Raw genomic sequence first — 23,896 nt, 5'->3', positions numbered from 1 at the left:
CATACAAGTTCAACATCTGCCTTTCCCTAGTACTGATTCCTTTCCCTCCTTTCTACAGGTGTTAATTCCAAGAGTACCTCCCAATAAATGCCCATATGCCAATCTCTGATTCCATCTGCTTTCCAGGGAATCCAACCTGCAACTGCAGAGAGAGAGGATTTGGGGAGGGTAGGTATCTGGACCCTCTCCTTTGCCTAGTCATTCCATACTACTTACTGTTCTATAAGCTTGTAGTGCTACACTTCCTTGACTTTACACAGGCTGCTTCCTCTGGCCAGATTTCTTCATTTTGTGACTGAACTTCTACTCATTCTTTGAGGCCTATATGAAATATGAACTTTTCTGCATATCCTTTTCTTATCTGTTGGGTGAAATTAATTCCCCCTCTTCTACAATTCCATTGCACTTTGTGCATACTTGTGCTACGTGTAGAGTACCTATCACATTATATTCTGTTTATTTGTTCATGTGTTACTTTTCCCTGCTTGATTGTACAATCCCTCAATACCTAGATTATGTAAGAAGGTTCAGTTAACAGGTATCAAAAAGCTTCATAGAAATGATTGGTTTAACAAAGAGCCATTTTTGGGTTAGTAGAATTTAAAAAGGCAAAAGGATGCATCATTTTACATTGTAGGAAGGGTATGTGCAAAGTTTAGCAGCAAGAATGAGCATAGCATATGTAGAGGGGGCAGTGAGGTCATTAATCTAGCTGTAACAGAGGATGCAAATTATGGGAGATAAGAAAGGACCAGGAGGCTAAGATGAGCTTATGAAAATATTTTAATGTCATGTTAAGGTATAGGCCAAGAATTTCAGACTCCTGTGACTCAGGAGTCAAGCAGATAATGTGAATAAAGATGTTTTGGTATAAAATTTTTTTTGACACTGGAAATTAGATTTGAGTATTATTTTACGTTTTCTTTGTCATTCGAAAAACAATGCATTTGTGATGATAAGTGACAGCTACCATTCATCCTTGGGGTTACAAAATAGAATTGCTAAGATTTATTACAGTGGTATTTTTTGATCCCATTGTACAAATATAAAACTTGAAGTTTAGAGGTTTTACTATTTTCTATTGATTTCTGTATTAATCTTTATTATTTCCTTTCTTCTGCTTACTCTGGGTATAATTTGCTCTTCTTTATCTGCTTTTTTAAAGGTGAAATTGAGGCCAATTATTTATGACTGTATTTTGTCTAATATAGTCTTTTAGCGCTATAACTTTCTATCAAAAAACTCTTTTAGCTGCATCTCACAAGTTTTGATATATTGTGTTTTTAGTTTCATTTTGTTAAAAGTACTTTCAGAGGTTGTATTTAATTTCTTCTCTGACCTTTGGTAATTTAGAAGTGTGTTATTCTGATTTAAAATGTTTGGGACTTTTATAGATATCTTTCTGTTATTGATTTCTTATTTATTTTCCATTGTTGCTAGAGATTACACCTTGGATAACTTGTATTTACAAAAATTTATTGAGACATTTTTATGGCCATAATATGGTCTATCTTGGTAGTTGTTTCATGTGTGCTTGAAAAAGTAAATGTGTATTTTGCTATTTTGGGGTAGATCTATAAATATCAATTTTATCAACTTGGTTGCATTGTGTTATTCGTGTCTTCTATATTCTTACTGATTTTCTGTCCACTTATATTCTATGAGTTATTGAGAATCAGGTTTTAAAATCTCCAAGTAAAATTTTGGATTGGTTTATTTCTCTTTGTGGCTTTATCAGTTTTTACTTTATGTATTCTGCAGCATTATTATTAGGTTCATGAGTGCTATTGTAATTTCCTCTTAATGAGTTACCCCCTTTATGTCATAAAATAATGCTGTTTATCTTGAGTAATACTCTTTGCTCTGAATTCTACGTTTTCTGATATTAATACAGGCACTTCAGGTTACTTTTGGTCAGCGTTATCATAGTACATCTTCTTCCCTCTTTTTATTTTTAATACATTTGTGTCTATATATTTAAGGTAGGTGTCTTCTAGGTTGCATATAGTGAAGTCCCGCTTTTGAATCCAATTTGAGAATCGATGCCTTTTAATTATGGTGTTTATTTGTGTTTCATATGATTATTGAAATAGTTGGTTTAAACTTGCAATGTTGCCATTTTTTTTCTCTTTGTTCTATTACGGGGTCTCCACTTTCTTTTTATGCTTCTTTTGGATGAATTTTGTATTTTTATGATTTTGTTTTATCTCTTTGTTGGTTTATTAGTTTTAACTCTTCATTGTGTTCTTTCAATGATTGCTTTAGGGTTTAGAGTACTTTGGACTTATCACAATCTACTTTCAAGTGGTATTATATTCTATATACTATAAAAACCTTACAAGGGTATAGTTTCACTTTTTTGCTTCTGGCATTTGTGTTATTGTCATAACTTTTACATTTACATATGTGATAATCCCACAATATATTGTGGTTATCATTGATTTAGGCAGATAATTATCTTTTAAAGGTAATTAAATAATAAGAAAAGTAGTTTTATGTTTACTTATGTGTTTACAGTTTCTGTGCTCTTTATTTCTTTGTAGATTCAAGATTCTATCTGGTACCATTTTCTTTCTGTTTGAAGTAAAAGTACTTCCTTTAACATTTCTTACAATGCAGGTTTGCTGGATATAAACTTGAAGAAGTTTTTCCTTCATCTTTGTTAAACAAAAATATTTTTGCTGGGAAAGAATACTAAGTTGGTTTTATGTTTTCTTTCAGTAGTTTAAAGATTTTGTACCACTTTCTCCTGGCTTCCCCTATATCCTATGAGAAATTTACTATTATCATTATATTTGTTCACTGTATGTAATACACTTCCTTTGCATGGCTGATTAGAAGCTCTTTTTCTTTCATTTGTTTTAATAATTTTGATTGTGATGTGCCTTGATGTAATTTTCTCCACATTTCTTTTTCATGGGGTATGTTGATATCCCTGGATCTAGATCTATGGCTTTAAAGTTTTCTTCACATTTTGAAAATTTTCAGCCACTGTGTTATACAGTATTTTTATGTCCTCCTTTCTGGATCACTTACACATATGTTGGGCTCCTTGAAGCTATCCTATAACTCACTGATGATCTGTTCTCTTCTTCTTTTTTCTATCTCTTTTTTTGTTTCTCTTATGCGGTTTATTTTATTTTATTTCTTTGCAAACTTTAAAGTTTGTATATAAACTTCACAAATCTTTTCTTCTGCATTATCTAGTTTATTTTAAATACAATTTAGCATATTTTTTATCTTATACATTATAATTTTTATTTCTTGAAGTTTAATTTTTTATAGTCTTTATTTCTCTGCTTAACATATTTAATCTTTACCTTCGTGTATACTATCCTGCTATAATAAGCTGTTTTAAAGTCCTTGTCTATTAATTCTATAATCTTTTCTAGTTTGAGGTCAGTTTTGACTAATTGATTTGTTTCTTAATTATCAGTAGTATTTCCCTACTGCTTTGCATGCCTGCAACTTTTTTATTGGATGCCAGGCTATTTAAATTTTACCTTGCTGCATGCTGGATATTTTGGTGTCTCTATAAATATTTTTGAGTTTTGTCTTGGAATGCGGTTAAGTTACTTTGAAACAGGTGGATCTTTTCAAAGTATGTTTGCTGGTACCAGAACATTTAGTGTAGGGCTAATTTTCTGGCACTACTAAGGCAAAACTTGTCATGTGTTATACATGATACTGTATGAATTATGTGGTTCTCTCCTCTAACTAGTGGGTATAGCCTATGTGTGCTTTGCACATATTCCCTCTAATATTTGGGGTTATTTCTTTCATAGACTTGGGGAGTCTTCTCACATGCCTGCACTGATTTGTACTTAGTTGAATATTTGACAGGGGCCCTCTGTAGATACCCCAAAATAGCTCTCTCTTTGCAGATCTTTTATCTCTAACACTCTTCCCTGTAAATTCCAGTTGTCTTTGCTCCTGTAGACTCTCATATCTGCTTCCTCAACCTGGGAAGTTCACCGGTCTCTGCGTGGATTTGCACTCCATGTACCACATCCTAGAAACATTTTTCAGGTAGTAATATGAAGCATTAGTGGAGAATCATCTTTGTTTTTTTTTGTTTTGTTTTATTTTTCTCAGAATCACTGCCCTTCTTTGCTTGAGGTCCAATGATTTAAGAATGATTGTTGCATATATTTTATCTGAATTTTTAATTGTTTCAGGCAGCTGGGTAAATGCAGTCCTTGTTACTCCATATTGGCTAGAAGTGAAATTTCTCCACTTGAACTTTTCAAAAGTTAATTTTTAAAAGGCAGTTCTAGTTAGGAGGACTGACTGGCTGGGTCCGTATCACTGACTTTAATTACCTTGCTTATTTGTTTGACTACTTTTGTTGTTGTTCTTTCTCCTTTTCTGGAGTGCCCACATTTTCTCTGTTACCCCAGCACCTGCAGGGCAATAACAACTGTAACAATGTAGCAGCATGTCCTCCCCCTTGCCTCTAGCCTTAGGACTGGCACTGGCTTCCTAATCGTTGGTTATCTCTGGGTTTCCTCACCTTGGCAGCTATGGAACAGTGCTAATGAGATGTTCCTTTAACCGCAAGGGTAACATAATTGACTGATCATCTAAGCTGCTTCGCCACTGTATGGATTCATTTGGGGCTGGATGAGACCATGTTTCCTCCAGGCTGCTCCCAGGCAATGAGTGCACGTGGCAGGGAATTAGATCCAGTTCACTCTTGCCTAATTCAGGACTCTTCTATTGATCAACTATTTCTTGGAAACTCCCCACCCACCTGTTTGAGAGGCCAGACTGTGCTGCAACCTGAGGCTCTTCCTACCGTATCCTTCTTTCCATTGGTGTCAGATCTGACTTTCTGAAGGCTCCAGTTTCCTCTTCCTGCACCCTCCTGCTTTATACTTCACAAGTGCTTCCCCCAATAAATCTTTTGCATACCTAATGCCACAATGATGTCTGCTTCTTGGAGGACTCAAACATATATACTGACCATCTCCTGATTAGCTTTGCAGTCATCTCAGCACACTCACAACCAGGCATAACTTTTTTTTTTTTTCCTGACTAAACCCTAATTAATACAAAGCCTATCTGTTCCAAGAAGATACTTTAGGAATAACACATGGGCATTTCATCAGTTAGAGCTGTGTCCCTTATCTCTGTTTCAACCAGAGGAGGCACACATCTCAGTTTTGCTATTGGGCTACAACAGCAGAGTTCTGAGCACTACAGGGCCTCTGGCTCTCACCTGCATTCATAATGCTCACCAGGCATCCTCACATCCCTTGCTTGCTGCCAGGGTCTGCCATTCATGCAGTGTGTCTTAATAAAATCCTGAAGCCACCAGTTAGAAGGCTTGAGGATAATTTCCAGTGAATTTCTGGAAACACCAAGAAAAGTCTTCAGACTCTAGACTTGAAGCTTGTCCTGCTTCCCCTCAAATGGTGTATAAATAGTGGAGGGTTTATTTGGCATCATGGGGTCTGGAATTATTTATAAATAGCACATACTGAGTTTGAGACATGAATGATGGTGTCCCACTGGCTGAACAGGGGTAGGGGGTTGACTTGATTGTCTTTTTATTCCCCTTTCTCTCTGGAAATTCAATCGATTGGGGCTAATTTGCAAGCTGTCTATTTGAGGCAGGTGCAAGTTCTCAGGCACTGCTGTTAATACAGTTCTTTATACTGCTCTGAACTCTTGCTTCCTTGAAAAATAAAAAGAGTTTTGCCAAGTAAACCAAGTTGTGTTTATAATAGGCAGCATGTTTAAACATACGACCACAATCCTAGATGCCACCAACCTCAAGTTCCAACACAACATCTTCCAAAGATGTCAGGATTGAGGGGCTTGCACCTTGTCTCAAGCCTCATGGAGCAGAGGAAGAATTATATACAATTCTTGGTCTTCACATGTAGGCACTTCATTGTTCATGCAGGTGTTTTCTTGTCTTCCAACCAAACCTTTCAACCACAGTGTTAGTGACTTAGTGGTGCCATGTATTTGCTAACTGAAGTTCCATTCAAATTTCTAAAATTAAAATTACAATGCATTCGCTGTTTCTAATTTCACAGAACGGTTGTAAAGATAACATTCAAAACCAGATAACATATGCAAATACACCATTAATATAAAGTGCTGTCCAAGTTAAAACAGCCTTAGATGTGAGGTGATAATTGTAGCATTGTGGGACTTTCTTCTTAGTTCAGCGTCGGGTCCTTGTCACACAGCCATGAAAGACTGGGCTTGCAGACACTTTGAAGGGTGAGAAAAATGGAATTTATCGGGCAAAAAGGAAGAAAAGGGAAACAGGGGCTCTCCACAAAGTCAGAGTCCTGCTAGCTGGTTTCCTGCCTCACAGATTGAATCCCAGGTACCACTCCAGAATAGGAGTGTCCAGGCTCCTCCCCACTGCGAACGGGGCGAACTTCCCACCACCCCAGGAGTGTCCAAACTCCTCCCCACTGTGAACAGTGCAAAATTCCTGAGGTTCCACCCTACTGTGCATTCTTCCCAGTATACAGCCCAGTCACAGGCTCTGCCAGGCAGACCTTTTTACTTGGCTGTCTCCACAGAAAAGTAAACAAGTGTAGCTGTAGTGTCAGACAGACCTGGATTCAAATTCTTCCAGCCACATTCATTTATCAGTCATGTGACTTTGGGCAAGTTCACTAACTTCTCAACAGTCCCCAGTCTGAATATCATAGCTAAGTGAATTTGTCTTGAAGGATCAACCGACAGATCAATTTCACATTCCATTGTCCTATATGATCTTTGTTAACTTACATAAATTGTATTTCTGTATCTGTGCAATAGAAATAATAATATCTAATCTGCCACCTTGCCGAAATTGTTATAAGATTGAATAAGAAAAATCTGAATCTAAAATCTTAGAGAAGTTCAATTGTAAAACATTATTATATTATAAACAATAAATACCACCTTTATTAATTAAAAAGATAGTGATAGCAATAAGTGGTGAATGAATTCTATTGCGATGAAACAATGGGATCAACAGTGTTCCTAAAAATAGGCTTTTAAAGCAAAATTTTACCTACTCACATAATTTTTTTTTTTTTTTTTTTTGAGACAGAGTTTTGCTCTTGTTGCCTAGAGTGGAGTGCAGTGGCATGATCTCTGCTCACTGAAACCTCCGCCTCCCGGGTTCAGGTAATTCTCCTGCTTCAACCTCTCAAGTAGCTGGGATTACAGGTGCCCACCACCATGCCTGGCTAATTTTTTTTTTTTTTTTGTATTTTTAGTAGAAGATGGAGTTTTGCCATGTTGGCCAGGCTGGTCTCAAACTCCTGGCCTCAAGTGATCCACCTGCCTCAGCCTCCCAAAGTGCTGGGATTACAAGCATGAGCCGCCACACCCAGCCCACATAAATATTAAAATAAATATATGTGTGGAGACCTGTGTGTGTGTGTATGTGTCTACATTAAAAGATTTATGATGTGTGATTTATTTCTTCAGCAAGTTTTCACCCTTTCTAAAAAATTTCAGTATTCACGAGACTTGAAAGTTTTAGCATTGAAAAGTCATTCTTTTTTTTTTTTTAAGACCGAAAGTGGGAAAAATAACTAATATCTATGTTATGTCTATTATGTGGTAGCTATTTCTTAACCGTTAGGTAATTTAATCTTGAAAAGTATTTTATGATACCAGACTTCACATTATCACCAATTTACAGATAAGGAAATGAAGACAGAGTGTTTAAGTCGTTTGCCCAAGGACACAGTCACAGCCAGTAAATGATGGATTCTGTACTTAAAGCTAGATCTATCTAACTTGAAAGCCCATGCTCATTTTTTAAAGCCCTCTCTTGAGGTTACGACTGCAGTATCAGGAATCTTTACTTAGAATAAAAATATAAGCATTTGTTTAAATACTAGCACTCATTTTTACCATCACATAGCACAGAAGCATTTCTGGAAGCTCTTATATCCCTGACAGTGGTCTGAAGGCCATTTCTTCCAACCTATGGATGACGATGTCACCTAGTGGACAGAGCGAGAAATTGGCAAAGCTAGCATTCTTCTCTTCCTCACCTTTCCTCCTTCCCTCAGGGTGTTTATGCTCTTTCCCTAGCTTGATTTCTATTGATGACAGTGTAGTTTGCTTTCAATAGGCAACGTTACTCAAGGTTGGGAAATACGAGACTATTGTATTTAATAAATCAGGAAGGTATTTTTGAAATGGATTGACAGTAACACATGAAGATAAGATTGTGTAGGAGGAGGCCCTTAGGAAGAAGCCAACCTAAGGATGGCTTTGGAGGAAAAAAAGAACTTTTGCCTGACTCCCTATCAACTTCCTGAAGTCTAAAGGAAGGAACTTGATGTTCAAACCATGGTTAACTGTGAAGGACAGTGGTTATAAGAGAAGGATGAAAAATACAAATGTAAGCTGAACTTGTAAGTGATTCAGCTGTCAGATGAGATACAAGCAAAGAGGGTTTCTTTGTTATAGTGAACTGTATTTACGATAATGGGTAAGCAGATGAACATTTATTGGCTATTGATGGGAAGTTAGTCAATGGCACAAAATCGGTACTTAGAAGACAGAAGTGAAGATGATTCTACTGTTATTGCGTGTGTCTAATCAGAATCTGTGATGATTAGTTCATTACTTTTGGAGTACAAGAAAAGAATGTGGCACTTCATGAAGAGCAGGATTTGCTCATGAGACACATACAGATTTGCATCTGTCACCTAAAGATGCATATGCTGAGAGACTAGACTAGGTCCCTGAAACTCAAACTGCGGTTCATACACCTGCAGCCTCAGCATCACCTGGGAGCCTTCAGAAAGCAGACTCTCAGGACTACCCACAACTGACTGAGTCAGAGTCTTCAATTTAACAAGATCCCTAGGTGATTTTTATGCACATTAAAATATGGAAAGAACTACTTTAGAAGGAATTATGCCTTCCTCTCTATGGGTGGGTCTTCTTGGGGAATATCTGCATGGGAGAGAATTGCTGCCTCTAGAATATGACTCATTCTGTGTCTTATGAAAACAGTGTGTCTATTAGCAATGAAAGCCCCCTGGGAAAACTTTCTTACTAAATCATGGGCAGGGACTCTTCTAATTCTGGACTCCAGGAGGAGGAACATTTATCATATCTGAATGATTACTCTCTTAGCCTGAGAATCCCAAAACACACATCATCTCAACACCAGTCCTTTCCCTTAACTCATTCTTAAATTTCTCTTACATTCTGCCCTTCTGCCTCTGTTTCTTCTCTCTCCTCACTCTTTCCCAGTGGTGTTCTACAGCCAATTTATAAGACTCTTGTCACTTGCAAGAGCAATTGGGCACTTCTCTTTGTAATTCTACACTTAGTGATACTATGCTAGTAGTATGAAATCAACCATGATAAGAACATTACACTGTGGAAATTGGCCAACAATTCAAATTCAGCTTCTGCTCGCCCCAGACAGCTCGCCAGTATACTACTACCTCTTCTTACCTCTTTCTCAGGACCTTTTCACCTTCTTCTCCTTCTTTCTGTTGTTATTAGGCCTTTCTCATTCTCTCTCTCTTTTTTTTTTTTTTTTAAATTTTTCCTCTCTTCCTGTTTTCCTCTAGAAAACCACCACCACCACTACCACCACCACCATGACAACACCTACAATAAAGTAAAGAACAACCAACATTCTCTTAACCCAAACAACATTTAAAACCATAGAAATCAACCTAAGGAAAAAAAAAAAAAAAACCATGCAAAAAATTGTGATGAGGATAATGCTATCTAGTTAATGACAATTTTTAAAATGAAATTAGATATAGTTCAGTATCAGACTTCTTTAAGCAGCACAGGTCAAAGCACAGTACTCAGAAGTACTCTACTATTTATCAAATTTATCTTTCTGCTCTATTGGCCCATTTATGCCCTACTGTTCTATTATTGGAATGACAAGCATGTGTGAGTTATTTATATCCTGCTGCTCAAGGTCATCACCAAGGTCTGATTGCAAAAATTCAAAAAATTGCAACCTCAGGCATAAATGGGTTAAAGCCACCTTCCCCCTCAACTATCCATATTCAAAATAATGGGAAAGCAATATTTCAACCAATAAGATTATTTCCTTTAAATCCTATTTGTTAGGATTTAATACTTTTCACTGAAGACACCCAGAAAGCTTTCGCTTTATTTCAAAACTTTTCATAATTTTTTCCTACAATGTAAACTTAATTCTGAATACTATGTTTAATAGAGTAATGACATAAATGGAAGACTATTTTATGTATGATCCTAAGCATTAGTATGTGTCAGGACACTGTGCCAGGGCCGCTTACACATCTGTGACCTTTTTTTTTGTTGTTTTTTTGAGATAAAGTCTAACTCTGTTGTCCAGACTGGAGTGCAGTGGCGCGATCTTGGCTCACTGCAAGTTCCACCTCCCAGGTTCAAGAGATTCTCCTACCTCAGCCTCCCGAGTAGCTGGAATTACAGACACGTGCCCCCATGCCCCATTAATTTTTGTATTTTTAGTAGAGATGGGGTTTTACATGTTGGCCAGGCTGGTGACGAACTCCTGACCTCAGGTGATCTGCCTGCCTTGGCCTCCCAAAGTGCTGGAATTACAGGCGTGAGCCACCCTGCCTGGCCTTGTGACCTTCTTTTCTACTCTATCATTGAACATAGATATAGTCGCAAATATTTTGTATGCTAAAGAGGCTTTGGTGGGCTAGGCTGGGAAACTAAGCACCTTGCATGATGCTGTCACTATGAGGCAGCGAGCCTGAAATTCTAATAAACCAGTTTGCAAATTAACTTTGAGACTAAAACATATTTAGGAGTTCGAGATTTTATGTTTATTCCTTTTCTTTCATATTCACATTGGTTTTATTTTTTTCCTTTGGTATTGGCTTTCAGTTTGTATTCTGATGTTTACAAATGTATTTTCTTGTAGTTGTTGGTGTCCAGCTTCCCATACAGGCTGTCTGTCACAATGCATTAATTGAACTAAATGAGTATGCAGTGGATTGGGAATGTGACGGTAATGATGAGAATTTTAATTGTTCATTCATTCAACCACTTAGTTATTCATTCACTCTGTAAAGCATGTGGTGAACATTGACTATGTGCCAGGTTTTAAGCAAGTTGTGTGGATACAAAAATGAATGAGACATGCCCTCCAGGAGCTTCCTGTTTATGTTTAACAAGGGAGACAGGCACACATGCAATCATCATTATGCAACAAGGTGGGTACTATGTTGGTGGAATTGATGAGGAGCTGGGAGAGCATAGAGGAAAGAAAATTTAGTTTGACCAAGAGTAATCAGGGAGATGTTCACACAAGATTTTTGAATTAAGTCTTGATAAATGAGTAAAACAGCTAAGTTATAAAGTGAAAACAGTGTGTATGGTATACAACACTAACGTCAATAACAACAGTGACACAGGAAAGTGCACGATGTGCTCAGTGAATATGTATTCATGTAGAGAGATTGAAGACGTGTGTGCATGTGTATGTGCATTTGCATGTGTGGCTCAAGCTTGTCCAACCCATGGCCCATGGGCCACATGCAGCCCAGGATGGCTTTGAATGCAGCCTGACACAAATTTATAAACTTTCTGAAAACATGGTAAGATTTTTTAAAAATAATTTTTGTTTTTTTAGCTCATCAGCTATTGTCAGTGTTAGTGTATTTTATGTGTGGTCCAAGACGATTCTTCCAATGTGCCCCAGGGAGGCAAAAATATTGAAAGTCCCTGGTAGATGAAGGATACTGGGGAATGAGAAAATGCTGACAATTTTTTTTTTTTTTTTTTTTCTGAGATGGAGTCTTGCTTTGTCACCCAGGCTCGAGTGCAGTGGCGCGATCTTGGCTCACTGTAACCTCGATCTTCCAGGTTCAAGCAATTCTCCTGCCTCAGTCTCCCAAATAGCTGGGATTACAGGAGTATGCCACCATACCCAGTTAATTTTTGTGTTTTTAGTAGAGACAGGGTTTCACCATGTTGGCCACGCTGGTCTCGAACTCCTGACCTCAAGTGATCCACCTGCCTTGGCCTCCTAAAGTGCTGAGATAACAATCACGAGTCCCCCTCAGCCTAATCTTGATAAATGTTGAGGCTGTTTTGAAAGTTTGTTGCCTGCTTTCAAGTATTGTGACAGTTGTTAAAAGTTTTTTTTTTTTTTTTTTAAGATAAAATCATGACTCTCATACAAATAAACAGTGTCAAAGATTTTATTGAACTCATCAATTAATGAGGGGGCTAATAAGATATAATGAATTCAAAAGGCAGATTCAAAGAACCTGCCTTTTGAATTCATTCATATATGAGCAGTAAATGATGCTGAAATGAATTTAAAATACTTGAAAACCTGGCTTATGTCTGGGAATAGGGGAGTGGTGAGGTGAAGGATGAGGTTGAGTAGCTTGGAATGGTTATGTTGGAGAATCAATTGTATTTTTCCTAAATAAAATACATTTTTATGTCTATGGACAAGAACAATTTGAATTACTATCAGTTATAAACAAATTGTAGAGTTGTAAAATGTCTCAAAGACAATGAAAGTTTCAGAGACTCGATAGCATCAAAGAACCTAGAAAAGTATACTTTGTTAGACTATGGTTGGCTTTTCACTGAAGACACTCACCAAGATTTTGCTTTCTTTCAAAGCTTTTCACAATTTTTTACATACAATGTGAGCTTAATTCTGAATACTATACGTTTAATAGAGTAATGACATAAATGGAAGACTATTTTGTATATCATGTTCCACTCACTTAAGCCCTTTAAGGGAGAAAATCAGCCTTGTATCCTTGGAGCCTAGTATAGTGTTGCATACATAATAAACTCTCACTAAATGTTGATTGAATGAAAATGAAGAAGATTGATTTGGGGATGGGGGCAGATCCACCTAGCAATGATATTGAAATTGGTCATCATGTTATGTCACAAGTGGAAATATTTGAACATATAAAAATAATGCACTAATTATCTAATAATAGTAACTATAAATATTCCATGAGGGTAATAACATAAAATAAACATCAGTAACAGAAAATTCGTTCAAATCTACTATAAGGCATGAAGAAATACATTTCACTTGGATATACACACAGGAATAGCCTGAAAAAGTAGTTGCAACTTAGGTTAGGCTACTGTTAAATTCTGTTTCACGTACGTCAAACTGTCAAGTTTGTTTGACCTTGACTTTCCCTGTGGTGTTAGCTTTTGTTCTTGCCCCTTGTTGGTGTCTTGAGTAAAACTGATTGACAGGTGTGGCAAATCCTACTGTGGCAGCTCTCTTTAAAGAGGATTGATGACCATGTAAGAACAGGCATTAACCTTAAACATGGCTTATTAACCCAGATGCCTTGAGGCCATCTGTTGAGGTGCCAGTGTGCCCTTGAGGCACACTTCATTGGTCCCTTGCCCATTAGCATTTTCAGGGGAGATCTGGGTCTACTAGGAAATAAAATAATGTTTCTTTTATTTGAAAAGAAAATCGTTACTGAGTTTGAAAAGTAATGCTCAGTAACAAATAATGCTTTTATTCAGATACAATATATTTAGAAAAAAAAATCTGAGAAACTGGCTAGCATCTTTTCTTGAATAAAAGCTTAGAAAAATGTATGCAACAACAGTAAGAGTTAGAAATTTTATGGTAATTTGGAATTGAGATTAAAGGGTTGAGATTTACTATCTAAGCACCTCTTCCAGTTTTTAAAAATACTTAAACTTTGGTTTTCCATGTCAAGTAGTTTGCTATCACAGTAAGAATTATCTAGTCTACTTAAATTTGGGTGGAGCTATCAAATGCCCTATTTAGAAGGCACAAGGCATCTTGAAATAACTTTAAGAAATTTAGATACTTCTGAAATTCAATTTCCATATACCATAGATTCATTAATGAGAAATATTTTTTATTATAAGTTTTATGTTATATATCATATATATTATAACATTATATCATTAGCATTAATAGTAATATGGGAATGATTACTCAAAAAGCCAGTCTCTTACTTCTTCTAACTGAACATGATGAAAACAAAGAAAATAAAGGTATCTGAATCACCTGTCTGAAAGAAGGTAATAGAAATTCTGCATTTACATAAAACAGACTTCCACATGGCTTTAGAGGAGCTAGAGTCTGCACAGTGGAGGATGCCAGACTTATAATGCTGGTCCCAAATGGTGGTCCCAGGTGTCTGTTTTCTGGAGAAATTGTAGAAATGTGCATTTAAAGTAGGCATAGTGTTTAATGTGATAGCTACAGTCGAGGCTAGGAGATTATTCAGATGAAGAACATCATATTCTGACCTCCAACAAATCTGTAGCAGAAGTACCAATGGGGGAAATTACAATAATGAAGCAAACTCAACTCTTCACTTAAAATTTAGAATACTTTTCTCAGTGGTGATGATGGTGGCTGGCCTGACACGACTGAAGAGGTCCTGGGTAATAGTTTTTTCCTCCAAATAAATGTTGGTCAATTCTGCATACTATTAAATACCATTGTTTCGTAGCTCTTAGAGACAGTGCTATGCTCTAGGCATGATTCATAGATATAATTCTCTAAATTTGCTACGGGTCCTGTTACATGCTTGAATACAGAACATTTTCCGACAAAGATGAAAGCTTAAGTATTATTTGGACATGGTCAGGGTGGCAAGTTAGCATGACTTCTTCCTCCCAATCAGCACTGGAGGAACTACAGAAGCAATATAGAGGCACGAACTAGAGAACCAAACAAGCAAAAGACAATTGCCTGATATAAATTCCTGGGACACTGAGAGTTTTCTGAGTACAACAGCCTGGATGGAGGTGTACTGACGAAGGTGGGGGTAAGGGTTGAAGGAGAGCCTTTGCATTGTTATTGCCACATTTTCTCAGTGCAGTAGTTGCTCCCTCCTCCTTCAGACATTGTCTGCAGCATCCCAGGCCACTGAACTTCATGGGGGCGATGTTAGGGCAGAGAAAAGACCTGTTGGGGCAAAAAATTGATGAAAATAGATGGGAATAAAATAGTTACCTTTGAACAATTTCTGGTTCACCTCATTCCCCTCTAAACTCCTAGGACTGAAAGATTGCAATTTTGGAGACTGCCTCATTCCAGTGTTGCTTATTTCTAAGAATTTACATGTGCATCCCAGAATGGGTGAGTGTTAGAATGGCAGCAAATGGGAGGAATCAACTCCACAGGACCTGGGCTCGCTCTGGGCCCCTCCTCCTCCTTAAATTCACATAGAGGAATGTCGACCAGGACCTAGATTTTGGATCCTCCCCAGTGCACTTTACAAGATGGAGTAGCTTATTAATGCCTCCAGGAAAACATGAGCTCACAGGCTAACATAAGGAGAACAGCGATCCATATAACTACTACAAATCACACACTTACACACGGAAAAGCATACAACTAAAGAGGAGTTGCTGCTCGGGAGGCTGAGGCAGAAGAATCGCTTGTGGTTGCAGTGAGCAGAGATTGTGCCACTGCACTCCAGCCTGGGTGACAGAGAGAGATTCTGTCTCCCCCACACCACTCCCCACCCCCAAAAAAGAAGAATTATTGGAACAGATGGCTCAAGAAATTAAAATAAGCAAAACAACTATAAAGAGGTTGGTATGAGAAAAACTTAAAACTCTAACATGCCCCCCAAACCCCAAACTGGGAAGAAGGAGGAGACTAAAGAATAATTTAAACAAGTCCAGTTTGATGAGAAGGTGAATTGTGTGTGTGTGTGTGTGTGTGTGTGTATGTGTGTGTGTCAGAGAGAGACAGAGTTTTGCTCTTGGTGCCCAGACTGGAGTGCAGTGGCACGAACTCAGCTCACCTCAACCTCCTCCTCCCAGGTTCAAATGATTCTCCTGTCTCAGCCTCCCAAGTAGCTGGGATTACAGACATGCACCACAACCCCCGGCTAATTTTGTACTTTTAGTAGAGACAGGATTTCTCCATGTTGGTCAGGCTGGTCTCGAACTCCCAACCTCAGGTGATCCACCCACCTCGGCCTCCCAAAGTACTGGGATTACAGGCATGAGTCACTGCACAGGGCATTCCTAGGTGGCAGTGAGACAGCTCCAGAGATACACCCCATCTCCCATCTCTTAGCTGTTTTTAAGCTATTTTTAAGCTATTTTTCTGGCCTTTTGCCTACTGTATGTGTGCAATGCGACTGTTTTTGTTCGTACGTTCGCAGCTTTGCCCTGGAATATTTGGGTTCTCAGGGACACCTGCTCTTCCGCTAGGCACCTTGGCCTTGGCTCACTGCCCAGCCTTCAGCGTTCAAGCAGCAGACATACACTCTTAAGTAACCTGGTGGGGACCCATCAAACTACAGAGGTAAGGGATAATACAAAGTTATAACTCAAGGAAATATTAGGTATGACATTATAAATTTGATATAAAGCATAATTCATGGAATAAATAGCTGAAGAATGAATTAATGAGTTGGAATTCAGATTGAAGAACTCCTGCAAGGAGCAGTGGAAAGGAAGGAAATTATACTGTAGTAAAAGGAACAATCGAACAAGAAGATAGAGCCATCATAACAAATATATACTCTGTCATATAAAAAGCCCAAACTGACAGAATTGAAGAGAGAATAGAAAAGTCAATAACGGCAGTAGGAGATATTAAAATACTCCTTTCAGTAAACCGATAAATCAAAAAATGAAAGAGATGAATAAAACCAGGGATATCATAGATCTGAATACATTTGAGTTGTATGTATCTCTATGCATGGACACATTTATCTATATAACTATATCTGTATCTTCTATATTTGTCTATATTTATATAAACTTTTTGTCCAGCAGAGCACATATTTTATTATTGAGAAAATACAGAATATATTTTAAAAATAGACTATATATTGGGCCAGAAAGGAAATCTCAGTATTAAACTTCGAAGGACCAATTTTATACAGACTGTATTTTCTAAAGATAGTGCCATAAATTTAATAATGTACCACAGAAGTAGCTAACATTTCCTTGGATTTGGAATGTAAAATAACATATTAAATGAACAATTGTTCTGCCTAAAAAAGAAATTGCAAAGAACATTATAAAATCCTTAAAAGTGAGAGTTAGTGGCACACTACATGATATCTGTGGGGCAAAACTATAGTAGTATTTAGAGAAAAATGTTTTGCTTCAAATGCATCTATTGGGGCACATATGAGACGTAAAACAAACAAGCTAAACATTCAAATCAAATAGGTAGAAAAAAGAAAGCAGAGCAAAATTTAAAAAAAGAAAGAAGGAAATATAAGGAAAAGAGAGATAGAAACCAAGAGAGAGAAAACAAATACAGTAATAAAACTAAAAGCTGATTCTTTGTGAGGATTAATAAGATAGATGGTAGCCAGTGCTGATCAAGGAAAAAAATGAATTGCAAATAAATAAAATAGAATAAAAAGGGAAAAATACAGAAACAATAGATTTTAAAATGATATAAATTATTTTCAATACATATATGCTTATAAATATGAAAACGTAGGTGCAAAGAATAAATTTTTGGCAATGTGTAGATGCCAAAATTGTTAGAAGAAGGAAAAAGAAATGAATGCAAAATTCAGTCATAAATTATTCCTGGCAGTAGTCAAACTCTTCCCAATAATTCTCAATCCCAGATTGTTCTTCCAAACATTGGTACAATAAATGCCTCTCTTAGACAAATTGTTCCAGAGGCAGGAAAAAAGTGAGAGCTGCCCAGCTCACTTTATAAAGCTAGTGTCATGTGGTTTCCAAACAAGAAAAAGAAAATTGTATGCTTATTTCTTCATAATATAAATGTGGAGATGTGAAATACGACATCCGCTAATTGAAAGGCAAAGCATATTTTTAAATAATCCAACATGATCAAGTAAGGGTTCCACGTTTTTAACTTCTATCAATGTAACGAGCTACAAAAATATATTGAAGAAAAAGAAAATGTAATTGTTTTCTCAATAGATGCCAAAAAATGGCAAAATCCAATATTTACAGTTTTAAATAACCAAAAACTTTTAAAATAATAAGTGTTATAAACAACAACAAAAACCTGCAGCCAACAATGGAGAAATTGTAGATAAATGTATTTAAATTTATTTGCAAGGGAAGATTACTACCACTCCCACTATTCAACATATTACTGAAGGTCTTGTATAATAAATACTCAAAAAAGCAAAACAAATAAGGCTTAAAAATTGGAAGGGAAGAACTAAAACCATTATTTTCTAAAAATGATATGATTACTTACAGAAAATGTTAGCAACACACAAACTATTGGACCAAACAGAGAGTATAGAGAGCTTAACAAATCTGTTGGACCTGAGGTCAATTTATTTAGCTCTACCCTTTGCATCTGAGGCATATAAATATGTAATGAATGAATAAATGAACTAATGTGTCTATAGATTCATATTTATTACATACTATGTGTGTGTGTGTGTGTGTATGTGTGTGTATTATACTATACAGGACATTTTCAGGCTGTAGATATTCATATGTGTGTTATATATATATGTGTGTGTATGTGTGTGTGTATGTATACTATATTATACGCTATATATTGCACCTTCCCTCACTCTTATCTCCTATCTCTTGTTACTGCCTGCAAAATAAAGGCAAACATTTCCCAGTGTTCCCTCGTTTTTCATCTCTTCCCATTTTAACTATCTTCCCAGTTTAACTATCCCATCAATGATGAAAGATTTCAAAATCAGTAACTTTATTCTTGAATTCTGCCTTGAATTGCCAATTTTTAAATTAATGTATTCACTAATACAGAAAGTATTTATTGAGCATCCGCTGTGCCTGGCAGGGTTCTAGGTACTGGGGCTACAGCAGTGAATACAACAAATACCTCCACTGTCTCTGTGGAACTCACATTCTGGTTGGGGGAAACAAACAAGAAAAATATGTAAGAAGGTGATAATGTCTGTGGTGGGGTGGGGGAGGGTGATATCAAAACAGAAGGAGGTTGAGGAGTGGCTGGAGTGTGGAAGGACTGCAAGAACCTTTATGAAAAGCTTCTCTAAAACAGTGGGCCCAAATCTAAAGGGAGTGAGAAAGAGAAGGATGAAGTTATCAGGAAATGTTAAAAACTACCTCTGATTGCTGCGTTGTGACTACAGCAAAAGACAGAATCAGCAAGACATATTAAAAGGCCATTGTAGCAATCCAGGTAAAAGATGATGGTGCTTAAAACCATGGTTTAGCATGAAGGTGGTGAAAAGGTGTGTTCAGTTTAAAATATACTTTGGTCCGGGTGCAGTGACTCACGCCTGTAATCCCAGCACTTTGGGAGGCCAAGACGGGTGGATCACTTGAGGCCAGGAGTTTGAGACCAGCCTGGCCAACATGGTGAAATCCCGTCTCTACTAAAAATACAAAAATTAGCTGGGAATGGTGGTGCGGGCCTGTAATCCCAGCTGCTTGGGAGGCTGAGGCAGGAGAATCACTTGAACCCAGGAGGCAGAGGTTGCAGTGAGTCAAAATCGCACCACTGCACTCCAGCCTGGGTGACACAGCAAGACTTGATCTAAAAAAAAATGCATATCTATACAGTTCAAAGTGTATATGTATACTTTGAAGGTGGAGCCAACGAGATTGGCTGGTGCATTGCCATGCATAGTGTGAGGGAAATAGAGGCATCAAGGTTAGCTCCATAGTATTTAGACCCAGGAATTGGAAGAATGGCTCTCAGAACCAACATGACCAACATGTTCAAAGCTATGCTTGTCAACTCCTTCAAATCACTTCTCATTCTTCTCAATCTTAGTTAATAACCAGATTATCCAATTTGTCTGAAACTTCAGAGTCATATATATATAAATGTGTATTTCACAGTACCAGAACCATAATATGCTCATATGTGCTCGGTAGATATAACTTCCACTCCTCTATAAGCCATAGGTCAATTCTTTTCAGTAAATTAAGCTTTCAGGAAAATGAGTAAAATCACTCATGCCTCTCTGGGATACTTTAGTGCATGGCAACAAAAATATGTTTTTCTGAGGGCCTGAAAGTTAGTGTCACTTCCTGAAACACCACAAGAAGTGATTTGGACCCCGAAGAGAATTTGCCTCTTTGAGTTGCACACTCCTTCCTTTCCTTCAGTGAGATCATTGTGCTGTATTTTATGATTGAAACTAATCATTCTTGTGGAAATTGCATAGTTTGAGGATTTCTCTGTAAGATAGCCTTAAGATATAAAATCTTTAAGAATTTTCCACACAGTTTACATTGTCATTGCAGCTATAGAATTTAGCAAGAATCATTTCCAGTTCTTTTGATATTCTAGGGGTACAAGATCAGCAATTACTTTAATCAAAAGCCTACACCCTCATTGACTATCTATAGGTTACTGACTTTTGAGTGATGGAATGAAATATACATGCAAGCTGATGGAGCCATAATGGATATTTTCTAGATAATATGCATAAGTTAAACCATCCTGACACGCCAGGGAGCCTGTAAGATAACATCTTCTCCTACAGAGAGGATAGACCAAGAATGATCCTTTCTCCTTGCTTTCCTTTACAAGGTATATCTTTCTCTGTGATAACACAGAGACTCACAGCATGATGGATAAGTTATATTCATCATGTATTTAATTTTCAAATAGAAGAATATAATGAAAATTATGAAATGATAATAACATAATAATATCTTAAAATGTTATGCTGTATTTTCCCATAGGAATTCAAAAGATAAATTCTCTATCGCTTTTATCCATTTTGAAGTCTTGTTGGTATAAAATGCAAATAAAAAATTAAGAGTATTTTATGGGGATTCTGTTGATATATTTACGACTTACCAAGCAGCTAATATTTTCCAACTTTAAAATGGTACAATTTTAGAAATATAATTCTAAGGATTACTTGTGCATACAACTTTGCCTTGTGCCCTCCCCTATTTCTTAGCTTTATGGATAGAGTAACTGTTACTTACATGTTATATATTCAGTATCGGCAAAGACCTTTAAAACTATAGTATTTCATCTGATCATTTTAGCCAAGGCAGATATTTTCTCAATTTTACACATGAGAATTTGAGGCACAATGAAATTCAAAGATTTGCTCAAGTTCATGCAAACACGTCTTCTCACTCTAAAATCTTAAGATTTTAGTGACTTTAATTCCTCACTTAATAATGAATATCTTAGTAATGGACACTTTACTTAGTAATGGTATAGTAATACTATGGCAGTGAAATAGCATTAAATGCTCAAGATCACAGAGTTATCAAATTCTAAAGTTTAAAATAGAAAGTAAGAGGAGGAAGAAACTAAGATTGTTGCATTATCTATTATGTACACATATATTCCCCTTAAATTAATCCTTTATAATTTCCATGCTACCACCATATTGCCTCAAATACTTTTGGGAACATGGTAAGGCAAAAATACACGTATGCATTTAAGAGAATGAAGAAAAGCCCAGTTATCCCAGAGAGGTTGGTATTCTATTTCTAGTATCATTATTTAACCTCAGATGAGAAACTTAAGACATGGTGAGGCCTAACCATTTTCCCAGGATCAGCCGTCTAGCAAAGAATGGAATCAAAGTTTATGCCATGTCATCCTGACTCTAGCACCTGGGTTCTTTTGCCTTGGTAACTCTCATCTGTCTTAAGGACAGATGAACCAAAATTTAATCTGCCTTTCTAAGGGAATGTTTGGTGATACAATAAAAATGAGCTCTTCTTTATTACCATCTAAGTTTTTCCATTTTGAACTCATTTTTTTGTGTGTCTACAGTGTGGTAAAAAAAAAAAAGTTGGGCCCCAAATAATCCCACATTCTAAATAGTCTCTAAACCAAACAAACACTGAGCCTCATTCATATTGAAATTCTCTATGCATGCATTTACGAAAATGTTCTTGTGCTTAATGACATAGAAATTCATTTTAAAGCGTTTCTTGAATTCATGAGTACATTTGCCATTATGTATTTTTTATCAATGATAATAAAAACAACCATAATATTGGCAACTTTTTTCATATTAAAAAGACATCTTTTGGTAGAAAATGTTTGGACCCCCTGGGATAAGGGAAGCCTGACATCGAGGCCAAACAGAGGTTATTATTGGATGTTGACGAATATCTGATGACTAACAACTCATTCATTAAGTCTCTCTCTCTGTCTCTTTCATGCCTGACTCTTTCTCTCATATCTGACTCTCTCTTTGTATCTCACTATCTTCTGTTAATGTATTTTTATAGCTACATATTTAATGTATATTATTTTCTTTAAACTGATTTTTACAAGCATTATTTTGTTCAAATAGCTTCTTTTTAGCTTTTCTTCAACTGTTTTTATGTTAAAATTTTTAAATCTATAAAAATTTGAAAGAATGGTTTAATAAATGTCTGTGTACCTTTTATGTAGATTCACCAATATTAACCTGTTTGATCAATTTGCTTTCTCTTGTGTGTATCTTTTCATTTTTTTCCTGAGAAAACTGAAGTATGCAGACATAATTACATGTCAACCCTAAATACTTCAGCATGTATTACTAAAGAATAATAATTTTTCCAATTTACCTTCATAGCCATAGAACCATTATCAGAGCTAAGAATATTAGCACTGATTTAACAATATAACCTACTATGTAACCCATATATTAATTTTTCTGAATAACCTCTCAAATATCCTTTATAGCTTTGGTTAAATCTAGGATCCAGCCAAGGATTATTAACCTTATTTAGTCATTATCCCTCTTATTTTATTATTATCAAGGATATTCCTCTTACCTTTTTATAGTTTTTCATGGCATCCAATTTTTTGAGAGAGTCCAGACTAGTTACAGAATATGCTATATTGTAATGTTGTCTAAGTTCAGGTTAAAGATTTTTGGCAAAAACATTATATAATTGAAATTGTGTATTTCTTATTGCATCTCATTTAAATTTTGTGCTTTAGTGAAACACTTTCATTACCTAGAGGACTCCCTCTGGATTATCTGACTCTGATTCTATGGAAGCTGTGTTACAACTCTGTAAGTTGTAGATAACTGAGGGCAGTGCAACCTAATTCTTGTCGATAGACTTGTAAATTCTATCCTGTGCCATAGAGGTTCAACTGACTCTCTTCTCTCTTTCTCTGTAGTCCCCTGGTGGAAAAACCAGTTTTGCCCTCCTTTGTACCATTTTCACTTCAATAATCATCTATAAATGTGTTTGTTCTTTAAATTCTCTTTTGAACCAGTTATGACATCTAACTGGTTCTCTCATTGATTAATGAATTAACTAAAATCTTTAAAATGTGTTTATTTTATATCTGTATGAGAGTCATTTTCATATGTGTCTGTGTGAAGAGACCACCAAATAGGTTTTGTGTTGGCAATAAAGCTTTTTAATGCCCTGGGTGCAGGTGGGCTGAGTCTGAAAAGAGATTCAGCCAAGGGAGATAGGGGTGGGGCTGTTTGATAGGATTTGGGTAGGTAGTGGAAAATTACAGTCAAAGGGGGTTGTTCTCTGGCTGGCAGGGGTGGGGGTCACAAGGTGCTCAGTGGGGGAGCTTTTGAGCCAGGATGAGCCAGGAGAAGGAATTTCACAAGCTAATGTCATCAGTTAAGGAAGGAACCTACCATTTTCACTTCTTTTGTGATTCTTCACTTCCTTCAGGCCATCTGGATGAATATGTGCAGGCTTGGGCTCAGAGGCCTGACATTCCTGTCTTCTTATATTAATAAGAAAAATAAAACAAAATAGTGTTGAAGTGTTGGGGCGGTGAAAATTTTTGGGGGTGGTATAGAGAGATAATGGGCGTTGTTTCTCAGGGCTGCTTCAAGCGGGATTGGGGTGGCATGGGAACCTAGGGTGGGAGAGATTAAGCTGAAGGAAAATTTTGTGGTAAGGGGTGATAATGTGGAGTTGTTAGAAGAAACATTTGTCACATAGAATGATTGGTGATGGCCTGGATGCAGTTTTGTATGAATTGAAAAACTAAATGGTCCAAATAGAGGAGAAA

This window comes from Theropithecus gelada, chromosome 8 (genome assembly GCF_003255815.1).
Source record: "Theropithecus gelada isolate Dixy chromosome 8, Tgel_1.0, whole genome shotgun sequence".
NCBI classification, from domain to species: domain Eukaryota; kingdom Metazoa; phylum Chordata; class Mammalia; order Primates; family Cercopithecidae; genus Theropithecus; species Theropithecus gelada.
Note: the sequence above shows the minus strand (reverse complement) of the source record.